The sequence below is a fragment of the Berghia stephanieae genome, unplaced genomic scaffold, assembly GCF_034508935.2.
Source record: "Berghia stephanieae isolate SIO BIC M18660-M18661 unplaced genomic scaffold, UCSD_Bste_1.3 scaffold13, whole genome shotgun sequence".
NCBI lineage: Eukaryota > Metazoa > Mollusca > Gastropoda > Nudibranchia > Aeolidiidae > Berghia > Berghia stephanieae.
In genome coordinates this window covers 68,315-88,662 of record NW_027622290.1, presented here as the reverse complement: position 1 = coordinate 88,662, position 20,348 = coordinate 68,315, and the positions used below count along the sequence as shown (strand labels likewise).

Sequence of the window (20,348 nt, the reverse complement as noted above, 5' to 3'; positions counted from 1 at the left end):
AACAAACATCTTCACATTTCTTTTTCATTCTTAAAATCCAACCGTGGTGTAGTGGTTTAGCACTCCACTTAGTAGTCAGTAGGTAAATAATTACCCCAACAGGAAATTTAGTATAATTCAAAAAAAAAAAAACAGAAAAGAAAACACGCAAGCCACCAGGATATGATAGTAAATTGTCTATCAAAAGTGAGTAGTTTTCTTAGTGGGGGTGGGAGTCAACAGACTTTGGCATTTTTTTGAGTGTTTTGGCATTTTTTGAGTCTTCCCCTGGCATTTTGTTGAAAAATAATCTGGCAACCCTGTTTTCAATCTCAAGATGGCGAACTTAGTAGGCATCAAATACGAGTCAGGGGAAAAAATTAATTACCCCTGCTCGGACGCCGAGTTTGTTCTCCTGAACAATGGTGAGCTTGATGTATTATTTTGTTGTTGTTGTTTATATCTTGTTTAATGCATCCTCTAGTTGATTAGCACTATTATTTTAGTCGGAATACTTTTGCTTTCGCCGTAGCCGTAACCAATGTGAATGGGATTTTTAGTTTGTTTACAAGTAGGCACTTTCACCGATACGATTTTCACTGCCGTCGTTGACGCCGCTATCGCCTCGAGAAGCTGTGACCGGGTTTTTACGGTCCTGCGGAGGGGGCCTACGGATATCTACGTATTTTTGTGTTTTTTGATAAATGAACGGGGTCGTATCAGGTATCATTGTTTTCTGGAGATCGCGCATTTTTCAACAGTCTTTGTTTCATCGAGATCCATTCATTGGTTCAGAAGATACAGCAGAGTGAAGAAAGGCAAGTTTTTACTGATTTACAATTTTTTTTGTTGAAAATATAATGTTTTCAAACTTTATTGCAGTTAAAGCTTAACATTTCAATGTGTTGTATTCCAAATTTCATCTCATTTCATCCACCGGCAATGTGTTTTTTAGAACCGTAAAGAAAGGCGGTCTGATACCACCAGACCTGAAGTCGAGCGGAAATCTATCGATAATAGGTTTTTTCTTCTTTGTGTCTATTAAGCTACTTTCGTTTTAAAATTTATCGTAATAGATGGGGATCTTGTTCATTTTAAATGAAACTTGGTCTCGTTTTTATTTATGATTATTATATTTTTCCACTATGTTAATTTAATTTGACTTATATTGAAGTGAAAACAATGTGTTTTTAGAATTTTAATTTTAGTTTAGAATGGGTCTTCGTCTACAACTTTTGTCTTTTTTTTTCATCATCTCTTCCAACTTTCCAACATCATAATCGTCCATCATTATTATCACCATCTTCATATCATCACCACTTATTACTTTGTTATTAATAATTGTTAATTAATGACAATATAATAGTTCTGGCTCTTGTCTCAATTATTTTTTGTGGTTGTATTTTCCCCCTTCCCTCTCAGATTCAGCATTCCAATACAGCTTTTGAAAACTTCAACCTGACAAAGAAATCAAAATGGACCCTGTGTCTACCTTAATTGATGTATTAAAAACATTTCAGTATCTCCCTCCAGATCCTGATAATATTTGTCATGGATATATTATTTTCATTTCCTACTTGGAGAAAAAAAATCTGAATCAGGATCATTCTATTCAGATTCTTAAAGACACCAACTTGGCCTTGACCAATGAGAACAAACAGTTAGTAAAAGAAAATAAAAAAATTACATCTGATCTGAATCAACTGTTTTCCTTGAACAGAGATTTAAAAACAGAGCTGAAGGATTGCCATATTCAAATTGATTATTATATCGCTCTATTAGAAGAGACTTCAGCGCCATCTTGCTCTATCATCCAAAATAAAACTGGCAACAGTTACTCCTGCTCCATAAGAAAGGTCATATACAAATGTCTGTCAAATGAGGTACCAGCAGCTACCACTGGCACAGTTGTAAAATATGCAGTTCAGTGTCTCACTGGTTCTTCCTTATTGTCAGTCCCAAACATATCGACAGCTACCAGAATGGCACGTGAGATGGGAGTAATTGCTGACATTCAGTCTGCTGAAACAATTCTGTCATCTGATGCAATGACCTTATCATGGGATGCCACAATGGTTGATGGACAACACAATGAAATACATATTTCAACAAAGTCATCAATACTCACCCTTAATGCAGCTCAATTGCCTGGTGGATGTGCAGAGGATTATGTACATCATATTTCAGACACTTTGGACAACATTGGGATGGCTTATGCTTCTTACAAAGGTATCCCACATATTGATGTGTGTGATGCCATAAAAGGAAAAATTTTATGTACTTTAACAGATCGGGCTGCTGCCAATCATGCTGCCGTGGTGCTGCTGGAGGAGAAATTGAACAAAAGCTTGTTGGATCTCAAGTGCAACCTCCACCCTTTGGATGGCCTGGCAAATGGCGCCCGTTCAGCTCTTAGAAAGCTGGACAGTAAGAGAAATCTTCATGGGAAAACCCTTGGAGGAACAAGCTGTGCTGTAAGTGTTATTCAGGGGATTTACAAGATTCAATACAAGGAAAAGGGTGACCCTCTTGGTTTTAAAATTTTTCTTAAGTCGGAGGATTTAAAACCAGGAACGTTCTTGAGGTATGTTGGGAATCGTCTCCATGTTCTTTTTCATCTGGCTGGAACTATTTATCGTTATCGCCACCAATTGGTCACCTATCTGAGGACACAGTGCAGTGCAACAACTCTTGCAAATTGCCTCGCCACCGATCTGTCGAATCCGAAAATTCTCAATGACCTGCAACTTTTGGGGATGGTGGGTAAATCGATCACAGCACCATGGATGCCTCTTTGCTACACTTCGTCCTCTGTTAGGAACCATGCAGGAATAGCTCATTCTTTGATCAACATCATTCCTAAGATTCAGACACTCGCCCATGCCCCGGATCGACTGTACTCCGCAACCGAGGATGTGTTCGGTCGACACTTTATGGAAGAAGACACAGTTCTTCAGTCTTTAAAAATAGTTGATAGAGATGAGGCTGATTTGTATTTGTCTACAGAATGTATTCTTCAGGAGTTTGTGTCTATTCTGACACGACAACTGAAAGAGTACATGCCTGAGGGTGCAAATTCTGCAGCTGTCATGGCTGGAAGAGTTGACACCGCCCCAGCACACAACATATGGGCAGAGAGAACCCTGGGCATTCTTGACAAACAGATGAGGCGAGCCCCAAATGCTGCTCTAGATTATATCGATGCCAAAGTCAAGGTGAAGACCAACGGAACACTTGATTGGCTAGACAGCAAGTCCAATGAAGAGCAATCAAAAATCATCCTGTTTGCAAGGTGCCAGGGCATAAAGAAGTCCAGCTTTAATCTACGCCAGTCTGCATTGCAAATGGAGCTGGTGAAACGGCAGAGGGTAAAGCAACAAAAGAAGGACAGAGTGCGAAGAGCCAAAATTGCAAATGATGTCACCGGTGCGCTTCAGGACTCATCTGGATTGTCAAATACTATCTTCAGAAATGTAAAAAGGCCTCTTCTTGGATATTTAACTCAAATTTTCGATCAGCCGAAAGAGGTCATCGGATGCTATATTATTCACACCTGGAATGTTGAGGGAGAAGATATTCTTTACAATGGTCGAATTGTCAAATTGTCCAAGAAGAGGGATATTTTTACCATATCTTACTGGCGGGAGGATGAGTCTACAGAGTTCAGAGTAAAAGTTTTAGACATCATCACTGATATTGTGACAGAGGATCTTCACTTCCTTTGACTCTGATATTGTCTTCTTGAAGAATTGTTTCTGCCTTGCTGTGGATCCAGGTATGTTAATTTGCTGTCATTTTAATTTGGTTTACCTTTTGTTTCCTCAGTGACCCCGAACTTTAAAAAAAATATCAGCCGATAGTTTTGAAACAAAATATATTTATAGACTTCGGTTACATGGTACAAAGGGAAATTAGCTATTACCTTTTCATATTTCTGGATAGAGCTTGAAAAGACCTTTAAAATGATATATCATTTGTCAATATCTGTTAAATAGGACAGTTTTTATAGTCCGATTTGTAAATCGGGTTTTCGCATACGGTACAGCGCCATTGCTCAATCACACGTAATGTTACATAATCATTACATAACAATGTTGCGTGATTAATTTCTTGCATTATTTCCTTTGGTCTAGTACCTCTATTGATTATATTAGGTGAAACATGTAATAATATGCTCTTTTTTTAACATAGTTGCTCTCTAAAAGGGAGAAACCCTAAATTCATCAATTTTTCGGTCACAATTTTCAAGAATATTTTCTTATATAGCTATATAAGGAGAAATTGTCGATATAAAAATCCATAACTTTTGAACCAATTGAGCTACAGTGTTGTATCATATATCATTTTAAATGGTTTTTCAAGCTCTATCCAAATAACATGGTTTTATTTCCTTTAGTCCCCTTTGAAAAATTCATGAAAGTGCCTATTACAAGTGTCTATTTTCAAACTATAACCACACATCACATCATAGTGAAAGGAATAGCTCCATTTGTGTATAGGTAGTAAAGTGAGAAGAATAAATGCTCCAATCTATGGAAAAAGCTGAGTTCTTTGAGATGTTATTGGATTGAATTCCCCATTAAAAGTGTTTAAAAAAAGGGCAGCCGCTGAGTCGGCGGAACCGAATCTTGTTTTCACGTTCAAAGTCGAGGTGTCGGGGGCAAAAAAAAAAGGAAACCGCAATCGCACCTTTCATAGTGGCAATGTTTTAAAATCGGTACTACCGCAAACTCGGGGACCCAAATAATTTTGGGGTTTTGGGAGGGGGGAAACTTTTTCTTTAAAATTCTTTGGGGATTTGTTGGGAGGGGGGGGGGGGGGGGGGGGACTTAAAAAAAAAAAGGCTCTCCCCTCCCAAAACCCCTACTAGACTTTTTTTAAAAAAGTTTTCCCCTCCCAAACCCCCAGAATTATTTGGGTCCCCGAGTTTGCGGTATTACCTTAAAATTGGTTGGGTTGAATGAAAATAAAGCTGTCTTACTTAGGTTCGTCAAGCCCATTAGATTAAGAGGCTGTGATTATCCCCAGGGTATTAAGTAATATTAATATATTAACAGAGTTATTGGACACCCGAGTCGCACATGCGCATTTTGAGAATTAGCTACTCTCATTCATGATACTAAAACGGTTCATTCCTTTTCCAGATTCCACATTATGATGGATAGTGATAAGGTACTGGTCACTGACACTGGTGCCAGTGCTAATTTGTTTTAGTTTTATGAAGTGACTGGTTACCACAGAAACTTATAGCACCATTCTTGGCACAATGCTTGGTATCGCAATAACATTTTCAGCCAGTGAGAGCTGCTTTGATCAGTTCGGTTTTTTTTGTTTTTTTTGTCGTCGCAAAGCCAAAAATAGGGTTACGATAGACATAAAAATAAAAAGTAAAAAAAGAAAACCGATTCACATCCAGAATTTTATTCATGCCTAGATAAATCTTAAACAAATATTAATGTACAACAGACGTTTAAGACAATAGGAAAATTATTTTCGGAAAGATCCTACATCCCCAGTATTCATTAAAGAATTAAAGGCTGTCATTATTCCCATTGAAAATTCGTTACCCCCAGACACCTTTTTACCGGACGTTGCAAGGGATAAATGTCCCCCCCCATCCCCACCCCCTTTATTTTTATTTTTTTGTTTTTTTTGAGCGAGTCTATTCTTTTCTCCCTTTTGTTTGGCCTTTTGTTCCGTTTCTGAGCATGAATTTCTTAAAATTATTTTATTTATTTTTTAAATTGTTTGTTTTTTCTCCTCTGACCATTTGGTCGCTCTCTGAATATTTCTGTTTGTTTGCTTTTTAATTATTCTTTTTCGACACTTTTTCAGATCGGAGTGGGGACGAATATAACAATTTGCTAGAAACTAGAAAGGAACCAAGAGAGAGAGAGAGTTTAAAAAAAAAAAAAGTTGGGGGGAGGATGGATGGGACATTTATCCCTTTCAACGTTCTGTAAAAAGAAGACGGAATTTTTTAAAAAGTGGCGGAACCAGGATTTGAACCCACAACGCCGATTCTGGTAAAACTTCCAGGGCAGACGACTAAACCATTCGGCCATGACACCCAATTCGAAGTCGACGCATATTGTGTATATGTAGTAACAACTGATTTATTGTTGGTTAATTTTGTTTTTATATATATTTTATTAACTTTCCTTATTTCTATGTGCATTTGGAAACATTCCATATTCTGGAATGTGGATAATTGTTTAAAAGAGCGGAGTTTCAAATATGTGTCTGGGGATAATGAATTTTCGTCATCCCCAGACAGGTGTCAGGGGAGGGATAACGAATTTGCATTACACCTGGGGATTTTAAAAAGTATGAAAAATCTCTTGGGAGAGTAGAGGGCTAGGATTTAGTGAGTTAAGACTAAGATCTGGTGTTAGTAAGATTGAATCTCGCCTTTAATGGGTTAAATCTTATTGTTTGATTTTTAAAAATTACACACTGAGCAAGTTTAAGTTTTAATTTTTTTTAAATGAATTATTTACTATTGTTATGACATTTACTGCTTTTTTATTTTTTCTTAAAGGTGGCGTCAATTGGCACAGTGGTCAATCTATATATGGTCTGTTAATTCTCACAGTCCGCAACGGCGACAAAGTCCTGGTAAACCGGTGATGTGTATTCAACATGGATGACAGACTGCATTTGGAAGCAATTTTTATTGTAACCTGAGTGAAGTTTTCAGATCCCACAGATTTGGTAAATGAAATGATTCTTATGTTACCGCAGTTATGAGAGATAAAAGTATTATTCTCTTTTAGACTTAAGTCAGGCCTGTAAATCTTTCGACTTATGTCAGATTTCCGACAGTACGATTTTGCTCTATAAGTGCTAATATTTTAAAAAACAATTAATAGTAAAAATATAATTCGTAACGTCAAAGAACAGAACCAATAAAAAAAGAAAATAAATGACTTTTATTTCGTTCCTCAAAAAAAATCTGATTTTATTCCCTTTCAAATGCTGACTTTTAAAAAAATAATTATTTGTCGCATCAAACACAAAACAAAACTAGGCTGTCTATCAGTTAGCTATAATATTATCATGTCACCTACATGCTCATCTAGACGTGGAGGTATTCACTGCCTGGCTACTGTGCCACAACCAGCGAGAGACGGTTGCGAAGTTCGCGCTAGTCTTCAAACACAGACCTAGTCAGTAAATAATGCACGCACAGAAGTGTGTCGGAGCTTCTCGGACCGGAAGCAGGCCTGTAAATCTTCCAACAAATGTCGGAATTCCGACAGTACGATTTTGCTCTATAAATTCTGACATTTAAAAAAAATATATATATATTCGCAACATCAAAAGACAGAACCAACTAAAAGTAAAAGAAAAATGTTTTATTTTGTGTCTCGACGAGAGTATTAAAAACATTTAGACCTGTAAATTCTCAGTAAATTAACTGAAATCAGTCAATTCGTCAAATTCAAATATTTTTTAAAAGGAAAGAAAGAAAGAATTCATGAATCGTAGTCAAATGACGTGAAGTAGTTAGGAATGTTCCACAGTGCTACGCATTGCTCAAGGGCGTTTATATTTACAATGGATATATTGCCAAGGCTTCTTAGAATTGCCGTGTCTGAACACACCTCAGTGTATTTTCACACAGCCTTTGTGAAATTATCTTTTCACTTTCCAACCCTGTCATGTTCCCAATGGTTGCCAATTTTAACTGAGCCGCCGAGCGATAAATTTCGTTTCGTCTAAGCCAAAGTTGACCACATTTACTTCGTAGAGCCTAAAAGTATGAGAAAGTTTAATGCGAAAGCCGGAAGTGCGTTATGAAGATACCTTCTAATTGAAAGTTTTATGATTGCTACAAGCTCATCTCGATTGCCTCACGTTGTACACAAACTGGTTGACCGTTTCTTCACTGATTTGGGTACTTAATTATGATAAACAATTGTAACTAGCCAAATTAATTCCCACGTAAATTAGTTTTCTGCCATTGTTTTGCTCAAATGAGCTTGCTGTTTACTATTCATCTCGATTCTTTGGATTTTTCTGATACGATACGAAGAGTTAAATTTCACTGTTTCGTCTAAGTCAAAATTGACCACATATACTTGGTAGAGCCTAAAAGTTTAATGCAAAAGCCGGAAGTGCGTTATGAAGAAACCTTCAAATCGAAAGTTTTATTATTGCTACAAGCTCATCTCGATTGCCTCACGTTGTACACAAACTGGTTGACCGTTTCTTCACTGATGTGGGTACTTAATTATGAGAAACAATTGTAAGTAGCCTAATTAATTCCCACATAAATTAGTTTTCTGCCATTGTTTTGCTCAAATGAGCTGGCTGTTTACTATTCATCTCGATTCTTTGGATTTTTCTGATACGATACGAAGAGTTTGAGTCAGTTTTTATAGAGCTCATTTACAGGTCTATACTTATCTCGTCAAAGACAAAACAAACCAGACAGCATTCCATCTTGTCAATAATTATCACCACCTCCACACTACCCGGACGTGTACTTGTTCACTGTCTACTGTCTGCCCACAGACTTGTGTGTCTACCTGCATGTAACTAACTAGTGTCTCGCGTTCGCGAATCGTCGATCACAATTCGTAGTCAGTAATCAACTAACGCACATAGTGTGTTGGGGACCAGGCCGTTTCTTTCTATTTTGCTACTGATACACACACCTCGTTCCATTCTTCTTTTCTGGGTGGGGATCCTGACCTCCCATAGTGGGCGGGGAGGTACATGCTGTGTCTTGTATCCCCCCTACCCGTTTTCCAATTGTTTCCTGTCATTGTCTTGGAATGAGATTACTTAGTTTTGTCCTGATCCTTGCTGGAGCTCTTTGGCTGGGAGGGAAACAGTCGAATGTATAGTTATAGTTTTGGGAGATGATATTTTTTTCCTTGTAAATCTCTGTTATGCATTGTATTATGTTGAGTTTACATATTATATTATATGATTGGTAAACATTTGAGTGTATTCCTCTTAGTTTGGACCTGTGCTTGTGTCTGGATGAGACTTTTAGGTGATCTCAAACTAAGTACATTGGTGGTATGCTCTTGGAATCTACATCTAATCCCTATTTGTTCCCAGTTCCCCTATGTCTTACTTTTTCTTGGGTGCTTACATTGTAATTCTAGAACTTTTTACTATCCCATTTTCTTCCTTTTTACTGGCGCTGATATAACCTAAATGTGTTGCAAGCGCCGTAAAACCCTTAAAAACAAAACACACACATAAAACACATTCTTCTTTTTTTCAGTTCAGTTCATTATCTCTATCCGGTTGAAAGTGAACCAGAAAATATGAATGCGAAATAGATATTTTTCTTCGAATGAATACTTATATCGGAAGTTTTCACTCGTTTGGCATACGACCGATCTTCTTTTCCTCTATTCTCGCACGACCGTAGTTTTTCAGTTATTTATTAATTCAATTATTCTTCCTATTCATTATGCCTGAAGTATTGTTAAATCGCAGATCGGACTTACTTACCTTAGAAAAATGTGTTAAGAATAAATTTAAATGGTCGTGGCTTGAAGAACAAGACACCAACGGCGATTTCTTTTCTTGCTATGTGAGGAAAATTGAGGCACCAGGAATGGCATTTGTGTCATATCTGGGTTGTGTTGTTAATCCACTTTTTTGGTTTATTTGGTCTATTTTCGTATCCCCGAAAAGTTCAGACAATTTTTTCACCACCCATTGACAGGCCTGCGGAAGGTTTCTCTCTATTTTGCTACTGACACACATGCATTTCTCTGTGTCTTATTTCTTTTTCCCTGTGATTTATTGGTTCAGTCTGGATGTGAAATGGAAAAATAATAATGCGAAATAATTATTTTTCTTCGAAATATATATTCTTCTTCAAATGCTCTCACACGACCGCACCACCTCCTCCTCTTCTTCTATAATAATTAATCCAAATAAGCGAAAGAATCAGCGTAAACAGAGCAATTATATATAGAGAGAGTGAAACATTTTTTACTGGTATGTGTGGCGTATAAGCGGAGTGTGAGCTTAAGCGGAGTGGACTCGTTTACATTTTGGCTCAAACATGTTAAATCATAGAGGAGTATTATTTGCAATTGTTTCAGTGAAATATGGATAAAAGTTATGGCAAATTATGTTTCTTATGTCTTCAATCATGTAACATTAGCTTCATATTATGTTCAGGCCTGTAAATCTTCCGTCTATTGTCGGATTTCCAAAAGTACTATTTTGCTCTATAAGTGCTAATATTTTTATTCCGTTTCAAATGTCGACTTAAAAAAAAACTTTATTTGTCGCATCAAAGACAAAATAAAACGTCTATCGGTTAGCTATAATATTATCATGTCACCTACACTCCACTAGACGTGGATGTATTCACTGCCTGGCTACTGCGAGAGTGTCACGAAGCACAGATTATCTTTGTCGCTAAGGAAGTTAACGCGAGTCGTCAACACACACCTAGTCAGTAAATAACGCACGCACAGAAGTGTGTCGAATCACATGCCTTTCTCCAGTTCTCATATCTTTTGCTCTATATTTTATTGGTTCAGTCCGGATGTGAGACGGAAAAGATATAATGCGAAATAATTGTTTTTCTTCTAAATATAGATTCTTCTTCGAGACCTCTCACACGAAAGCACCACCTCCTCTTCTTCTTCTTCTTCTTCTTCTTCTTCTTCTTCTTCTTCTTCTTCTTCTTCTTCTTCTTCTTCTTCTTCTTCTTCTTCTTCTTCTTCTTCTTCTTCTTCTTCTTCTTCTTCTTCTTCTTCTTCTTCTTCTTCTTTTGTGAGAATTAATCCAAATAAACAAATGAATCAGCGTAAACATTGAACACAAACAAACAGGAGCGAAGATACGCAGCTTCCCGTATCAAGCACGAGATACACATCCTTCAAAAGGGTAGGAATTGTTCTCTTCCTTTTCATTTTACAACTAACTCAGACCAGGATCCTCAAATAATTGGGATTTTGTTTTTTTTGGTACCATAGAATTAGGACCTCATTATAAATAAGTCGGGGACAGTGGCATGATTTGACAAGTCATTTGATGTGTCATATCTGTGTTGTGTAATTAATCCATGTTTTTGTTCTGTTGTGTCTATTTTCGCGTGTTCAAAAAGTTCTGACAACTTTTTCACCAACCATTTACAGGCCTGTATGTTATGTGTTATTTTCAATTTTTTATCTTCCTCTATTTTATAGTCAAATCGACATTCAAATCGACCTCCATGATATGGCAACCAAGAGCAGGGGAAGTGTCTACTTACAGGGATACCACAATCTTGGATCTTTCCTTCACTTGATGTTGTGTTTTTGTTTTTTACTTTTTCAGCAGTGTAAGGTGCCATTTCAAGCTTTTCGAAGAAGAAATACTCTGACCATTTGGCTAAGATGTCTTTCAGTGGCTATAGATCATTCCCTTTCAAGTACGGAGCTATGAAGTGAGTAGGCTACTTTGGCAAACTGGCATTGTTTATGTCGAATAAAAAAAATTATATGAGCACCTTATGTCATTACAGTCCTACATCTTGTTTTAAGTTGCTTGTTGGCTTGGGGGCTATTGACAGGCTGTCTCTGGGTGGGTTTTTAAAATTTATTTATTTCGACCTCCCATAGTGGACGATATTGTGCTAAGCCATGGATATATTTGAAAATTGACTTTCGGAGACCAAAAGAGCAGGGGATTTCAGTTCTGTTAGTTAGAGGTGTGTACTACCAGTCTCATACATTTTTCAGCCATGAGGTTTTTAATTCTGCTAATACATTTTACAAAGTAATTAACAACTTGGCATAGTTTTAAAACATGATTATTCATCGTAAAGTGTCACTCAGTTTGTTCCAGTGGTACACAGAATTATCTAGATCTATAATTTCTTAGTCAACTGACAAATCAACCAGAAATCATCGGATGATTATTTACCAACGTCAATGTATACGACAGTAATTGGAGCATGTTCATATTATTATTACTTGTCTTTCTTTTTTCTTTTTTGTTATTTACGATTAATTAATTTAAGAATTTTTAAATTATGCCCTTCTGCCACAACATCATAAGACATGAAGATATCGTCTAGGCATTCTCTGTCTTTCTCTCTCTCTCCTCTCTCTCTCTCTCTCTCTCTCTCTCTCTCTCTCTCTCTCTCTCTCTCTCTCTCTCTCTCTCTCTCTCTCTCTCTCTCTCTCTCTCTCTCTCTCTCTCTCCTCTCTCTGTGTGTGTGTGTGTGTGTGTGTGTGTGTGTTACGTTTTATACAATTTTGATTATGATTAGAGGAGAGAATAATTGTTTTAACTTTTTCAGACCTCCCAGATGGACAGTCCGTATGAAATTGAATTGTGGTGAGGTTGATTGCAGTCTTCCGTCCAGTCACTTACCAAGAAGGCAAATGGTTAATATTGGACTAAGCTCATGTCTTACCCTGTAACAGCTGAAGCTTACCAGATCCAGGAGAGAGAATTTGAGAAAATACAGAGAGGAACTACCTCCTGAGGAAAAGGTACAAATGAAAGCAAAGCATGGTGAACAATTCAAAAAAGAGAGAAAGCATGTTTGAATGCTTTTGATACTTCGCTCTCTCTCTCTCTCTCTCCTTTTTTAAAAATGGGAAATGGGTGCCTCTGGTTTGTGTTGCATTTCTTTTTTCTTTTTTTTTACGTGGTTTAAGTAACTCTAAAATTCTAGCATCTATCATGAAGAGAGAGAAAATGTTCTTCGGTTCATTGTTTCCAGTTTCACAAATGACCCTGCCACCTTGCAATACCAGAAATATCCTTGGTTCATAGTGGAAGTCCTGGATGCAGTTTTTTATTTCTCATAGTGGATGGCTCTGTCCTCTATCACTATTTATCTTTTTCAAGCTTGCTTTCTGTCTTAGTCTTGAAATGAGATTACTTCATTCTTTCCTGATCTTGGTCAGTAGAGCATACAAGCTGAATCTTACGAATTTTAGACAAGTTTCGTGGCCGAATAATAAGTTTTATGGAAAATTACAAATTTTTAATTCTTAGTAATACTTTATGATAATATTAATAATAATAATGAGAAGAACAACTACTACTATACTACTGTTATATTAATAATAATTACTACTACTACTATAATAATGATAATAATAATATTGTGGTTGTTCATACACAATTTCAGAAATTACGAATTTCCTTGTCAAATTACTAAAACAAATTGACATAAAAATTACTAAATTTGAAGTTTTCAATTTGGCATGTCTGGTAGAGTCAAATGTATAACTGTCATTTTGGGAGATGATTTTTTTTTTTTCTTCTTGTAAATAATCTGTTATGCAGTGCAACAGGGAAATCTCAACCGTGGGACCGGGCCTAGTTTTTCGAGATTTCTGTGTTGAGTATATTTTACAAAGCATGTGTGATGGTTAAATGTGGCATAATGTGTTCTATAATATGAAAACAAAGCCAGCCCATAGCATTGCTGGTTACACACTCAACACTTGCTGTCTTTATCTATGAATCCGCTATCTAATCACTGTCGCTTCTCATCTCTCCCGACGCCCCTCTTCTCACCCAACCTTAAATGTCTTGCATATAACAGGCATTTTAGAAACCTTAAATAGCAAAATGAAAACAAATGGTGTAGGTCAAATTAACCAAATACATATGGTCAATTAAAAGTTTGCACTTCCTCTTTTCTGGTGTAGCAAAATGTTGACATTTGAGTTTCAGGTTTAAGTCTGGTGTTCGCTGGGATAATACAGACCTGCCAACCAGTACGATTTAGCGTATTTTAGTACGATTTTTTGACCCAATTATGCAGATACGATTCCAAGGGATATAGTACGATCTTTTTAAAGATATGTGATGTGAGTTATGTTGATGATACATTTGATGCATTGATACACACATGTCGTACACCAACTACCGTGTTTCTGAATGAATGATGCATCACATTTAGTATTATAGTTATCATTTCAGTTGCTTATATGATGCCGGTTTTCACCAATATTTTTCTCATACATTTTTTGAGGATTTGCATAGAATTATGCATATATATCAGCTTATTTTATACTTTAGTCTCAGGCATTTAAGTTTTTGCCACTTATTACATAGAATATTCTAAGTGAAAATTTAATTGAACTAACATCTTTGACTATGAAGCCTTCAATTAAAAACTGTATTGCTAAAAAGCTTAAATATAAATGGGTTATTTCCTTTTATTGATAATAAGTAAAATTACTCTATTTTGCTTTATAAAATTTATAATGATCTTTTTTCTTCTATATTATTTTGTACGAGTCTAGAATTACAAAGTGGGCAGCTTTAGGAATGGTATTTGGTTCAAAATGAATTCTCTAGAACCATTTAAGTATTTAACTTGTCTTTGCATATTACATACTTGCGAATTTCCTATCATTTGACTAAAGTAATAGTATTGGTAGTATGTAGTAGTAGTAGTGAATGCTCAAAAGAGAGAGAGAGAGAGAGATATGGATCATTAGATAACATATATGGAAATATCTTGCTACTGTTTCAAAATGTCATCTATTGAATTGAAGACAGCTCAAAACTTACTCATATCTAATGTACTGGGCTAGCAGATATCACCATCATATAACTTCATTTAGTACATCATCATCACTGCCACAACCACCACAACATCACTTTTACCACCACCCCCACCACAGCTCATCATCACCACCACCACCACTGGAGCACCATCGCTACAACAACCACCACTTCTTCCACTGACACTAGCACCAATACTACCAACATGTTAAGGGTCTTTTGGTCATTTCTTTGAGTGTTTCGATAGCAATTTCCTTTGATATTGCAATTTCTGAGCCTTATACTAATTTAAAATGGTCATTACTTTTTGGTTTCTCGATAAATCGATCGCCAGAGATTGCTTGAATGATGAAGGTCAGAGGCAGAGTTTATTTTTATTTTGGTTTGGTGCAAGCCTGTAAATCTTCCGACTATTGTCGGATTTCCGACAGTACGATTTTCTCTGTAAGTGCTAATATATTATTTTTAAAAATTAATAGTAAAAATAAAATTCGTAACGTCAAAGAATAGAACCAATAAAAAAAGAAAATAAAAGACTTATTTCATTCCTCGAGAAATTCAGATTTTATTTTGTTTCAAATGCCGACTTTAAAAAAAAAAAAAAAATATTTTTCGCATCAAAGACAAAACAAAACTAGGCCGTCTATCGGTTAGCTATAATATTATCATGTCACCTAGACGTGGATGTATTCACTGCCTGGCTACTGTACCACAGCCAGCGAAAGAGGGTTGCGAAGTTCGTGCGAGTCATCAAACACACACCTAGTCAGTAAATAATGCACGCACAGAAGTGTGTTGGAGCTTCTCGGACCGGAAGGTTTCTCTCTATTTTGCTACCGACACACATGCATTTCTCCGTGTCTTATTTCTTTTTCCCTATGATTTATTGGTTCCGTCTGGATGTGAGACAGAAAAATAATAATGCGAAATAATTGTTTTTGTTCGAAATATCTATTCTTCTGCAAAAGCTCTCACACAACCGCACCGCCTCCTCTTCTTCCTCATCGTCTTCTTTTTCTTCTTTTTCTTCTTCTATAAGAATTGATCCAAATAAACAAAAGAATGAGCGTAAACTAACACAAACAGGAGCGAAGATACGCAGCTTCCCGTGTCAAGCACTAGATACACATCCTTCAAAGGGGTAGGAATTGTTCTTCCTTTCATTTTACAAACTCAGAATTGGGATAATTTTTTTTGGTACCATAAATAAGGACCTCATTCAGGCCTGTAAATCTTCCGTCTATTGTCGGATTTCCGACAGTACGATTTTCTCTATGAGTGCTAATATATTATTTTTTAAAATTAATAGTAAAAATAAAATTCGTAACGTCAAAGAACAGAACCAATAAAAAAGAAAATAAAAGACTTATTTCGTTCCTCGCAAAAAATATTTTATTCCGTTTCATTTGCCGACTTTAAAAGACAAGACAAAACAAAAGCTATAATATTATCGTGTCACCTACATGCTCCGCTAGCCGTGGATGTATTCACTGCCTGCCTACTGTGCCACAGCCAGCGAGAGAGAGGTCGCAAAGTTCGCGCGATTCGTCTTCACACACACACACCTAGTCAGTAAATAACGCACGCACAAAAGTGTGTCGAACCGAACCGGAAGGTTTCTCTCTATTTTGCTACCGACACACATGCATATCTCCGGTTCTTATTTCTCAGTCTCTATATTTTTTTGGTTCCATCCAGATGTAAGACGGAAATAAATAATGCGAAATAATTGTTTTTCTTCGAAATATATATTCTTCTTCGAAAGCTCTCGCACCACCTCTTCTTCTTCTTTTTCATTGTTTTCTCTTTTTTCTTCTTCTTCTTTTCCTCTTTTTTCTTCTTCTTCTTCTTCTTCTTCTTCTTCTTCTTCTTCTTCTTCTTCTTCTTCTTCTTCTTCTTCTTCTTCTTCTATAAGAATTAATCCAAATAAACGAAAGAATCAGCGTAAACATTTAACACAAACAAGAGCGAAGTTACACATCCTTCAAAAGGGTAGGAATTGTTCTCTTCCTTTCATTTTACAACTAACTCAGACCTGGGCCCTCAAATAATTGGGATTTTTTTTGTTTTTTGGGTGCCATAAAATAAGGACCTCGTTATAAATAACTAAGGGAAAGTGACATGATTTGACTGGTCAATTGACGTGTCTGTGTTGTGTCCATTTTTTGTCCTGTTGTGTCTATTTTCACTGTTCAAAAAGTTCCGACAACTTTTTCACCAACCATTTACAGGCCTGGTTTGGTGTTAGCTTTTATATAAATTTTTGTATAGCGTGTACTCTTTTTTTCCACATGTGCGGACAAAATACACTTTTTTGCTTTTACACTTTTTAGGGACGTAGAATACACTTTTCGTCCTGGGAAGTTTGGCAGGCTGTCATCTGCATTATCTGCGGCCTTAAGTGGGCGATCTGCATATTTTGGCAAATTTCCCCAAATTGGTAAAATTAGGCAAATTTTTGTAAAAAGAAAGAAGCATCGAAAACAAAATAACGGGAAAAAAGGTATGAAATTGAGGAATGTTGCAGCTTTGCCTGAGCCTAGACTCTAAACACCAAGGGAAGCTGCTCTCTAACAACGACGATCTTTCAAAATCTTGGTGACATCACTGCTCATACTTACATCTAAAGTCATACCTAGTCACTTCCAACTTCCATCATGGATCGTTTCCTTCGACTAAAGACTCACAGGACTAGTTTTCCTTTACTACAATAACTTCGGTGGTGCCTAATTTTTATTTATTTTTTTATTTTGGAGTAGTAAAGGAAAACTAGGCCTTTGATGATTCTGAGAGAAAGTATACGTTTGGGATAGTCTGTAGGCGGTAGGTGTGAAAGTTTGATAAATCTGATACTGTGAATGACTATGACTGAGTTGAATGTTCGCCAGTGTAAGTGTTCTATTCCACAGTATGTGTGAGTGTGATTGTCTGAAATTTGGGCGCATAAATCGCATTGCGGTGCGGAAAATAATAAATGCAGCCTCCTTTAAGTGTAATAAGATGTCTTTTATATTTATTTTTCCACATAGCGTGTTAAGTTCGGATATTATTTTTCTGACTTTTCTTTTTCTTCTTTCTTCCTTCTTTTTTTTTTTTATATATATGTATATAAATATAGTTGAAGATTGTGATTATCTTTTCTCTATCTTTTTTGGGTTTTTTTCCAGCTAAGGTTTGTTGAGAACGAGAAGTAAGTAGCTGTGACTACACGGATGATGGAAGGAATCGACGTTGAATTTCACAACAGGAGAGGAGAGCTAACCTGTCATCACAAGGAAGAGTTCCGCTCTTACATCTGGTCATCTGCTGTCCATCGTTTTTAAAAACTATTACTGGGTGGGGATCCTGACCTCCCATAGCGGGCAGGGAGGTACATACTATGTCTTCTATCCCCCTATGTCTGTTTTCCAACATGCTTTCTGTCTTTGTCTTGGAGTGAGATTACTTGGTTTTGTCCTGGCCCTGGCCGGATACCTTGGCTGGGAGGGAAACAGTCAAATGTATAGTTAGTTTTGGGAGATGATATTTTTTTCCTTGTAAATCATCTCTCTGTTATGCACTCTATTATGTTTTATTTATGTATTATATATGATTTGTAAACATTTGAGTGTGTTCCTCTTAGTGGGGACCTGTGCTTGTGTCTGGATGAGACTTTTAGGTGATCTCAATTTAAGTACACTGATAGTGTGCTCTTGGAATCTACATCTGTTCCCTTTTGAACCAATTCCCCTTTGTCTGCCTTATTCTTGGATGCTTTAATTGTAATTCTAGAACTTTTTACTATCCCATTTTTTCCATTTTTACTGGCGCTGATATGACCTTAATGTGTTGCAAGCGCCGTAAAACCCTCAAAAACAAACAAAACAAAACAAAAAACTATTAGGGTCAGATTAGAAATTTCTTAATGGAAAGCATCTTATTAGGGCAACTAATCGTAAACAGGCAACTGCGCTTAATGCACTCAGGATAGCTTATATATCCTCACTGTCTACCAAAGGTTTGCTGGCTGTCCTTATAACAGTCAACAGTGTTGAGCGGTTGAAGCCACTTTGCAATAATGCAACCTTAAATGTCTGGATTATAGTACAAGTTGCAATCACGGTGATGAATAAATGCTTCCTGAGACATTATGGTGTCCACAAGAGCAATGTGTGAAAGCTTTACAAACTAAAATAAGGAAATTTCCACTGATTGTTTTGTGTTGTGAAGAAAATTCTGTAATTCTTTTTTAGGTTAGTGTGGAGTAAAGTTTAGTGCCAAGAAAAGACAAGGCTTATCGGGCTGCAAAACAGTTTTAGAAAATTCTTAGGGGTTTGTATAGTATTCTTTCTTCTTTTTTTTTTTTTCTTAAGCAGCCGAAAAACTTTTTAAGTCTTATGTAAATTCACTTATCTTCAATGCTTATGTGAAGAATGTATAAACCCCATGCTGAAGATTAGAATGTTAGGACAGTTTTGTGGAGGGAGGGGGAATGTTAAATGTAAATGTCCTTGTAGAGATGACTGTGAGAACATGTTTATTTTTAAAATATTTCCTCGTATTTTGATCAGTGTTGATAATCTTTTGGGATTTTCTTCAAAATGTTCAGCTGTTTTTGCAGTGTCGTACCTTTCTCAATGAGCACTCCTGTGGCTCCGCAGTAGATGGATGACTGGGTGGGAAATGACCTAAATGTGTTGTAAGCCCCGTAAAAACATTAAAAACAAAACTAGTCCTTGGCTGGGAGGGAAACAGTCGAATGTATAGTTACAGTTTTGGGAGATGATATTTTTTTTCATTGTAAATCATCTCTCTTTTATGTCCTGTATTATTTTATTTTTTTTTGTGGTTATTAATGGTATCAGTTTATTTTTTGGTTTCATTTACCTTTCTTTTTTTTTTTCACTTTTGTGTATATTGTCCTCAAATTGTGTGATTTATTGGCGAGAGCCCAAGATTGAATAAACTTTGATATTTTAAAAATATTTTTAACATATGATTTGTAAACATTTGAGTGTATTCCTCTTAGTAGGGACCTGTGCTGAGACTTTCAGGTGTTCTCAAAATAATTACACTGATAGTGTGCTCTTGGAATCTACATCTGTTCCCTATTTGAGCGATTTCCCCTATGTCTTACTTTTTTCTTTAGTCTTTTTAATTGTAGATCTAGAAAATTTTAACTGTCCAATTTTCTTCCTTTTTACTGGTGCTGATATGACCTAAATGTGTTGCAAGTGCCGTATGTCCCTAAAATAAAAAAACAATTTAGCCTACTATGGCTGGATATGACAGTCCATTGTCGAGTACTTTACTCCTTCAAATGCCAATTTTGGTTGGCAATTCTCTATAGTGACTTTTTTTTTTTTTTCTGGTCTCAAGAATGTCATTATTGAGATGTACTGTATATACATTGTCTCATGCGTGGTACTTTGCGGGGTTTTTTCCTCGTATTAAATGTTATGCTTACTATGATATGCCATAGAAACAATATGCCACATGAATTTGTTTATTGGTTGTGTCGAGTATCTCAGATATGTAGTCTTGTACGTTAAAATGATACTTGAATTTTGTCATGTTTTTTTTATCCATGATTATTTCTGTTGATTTCAGTTGTTTGACCTGAATAAAATTATGATGATAGCTCTATCATTCCTTGTTTTCTTTGATGTTTCATTTTTCTTTCAACACTTTTACAATGTCATCAATGGCCATATGGGCAGATCACTTGCTGTGTTTTCTATCCTCCTATATGTTTTCTGTGTTGCTTTATATATTTGTCTTGGAATGGGATTACTTGGTTTTGTGCTGGAATCCTTGGCTGTGACTAACAGTGCGCGGGTGGTTGGATGGGAGCATCACCCTTGAATCATATACCTATGATG

General features: G+C 36.3%; 1 long non-coding RNA gene across 1 annotated transcript; it reads left to right on the top strand.

The window, feature by feature from the left end:
* Positions 1–255: 255 nt before the first annotated feature.
* LOC144961039 (uncharacterized) lies at positions 256–20,112 on the top strand. Its single transcript, XR_013643036.1, has 5 exons — positions 256–404; positions 6,521–6,693; positions 11,287–11,395; positions 12,254–12,449; positions 17,655–20,112. It is a non-coding gene; the product is annotated as an uncharacterized LOC144961039 (long non-coding RNA).
* Positions 20,113–20,348: the final 236 nt, after the last annotated feature.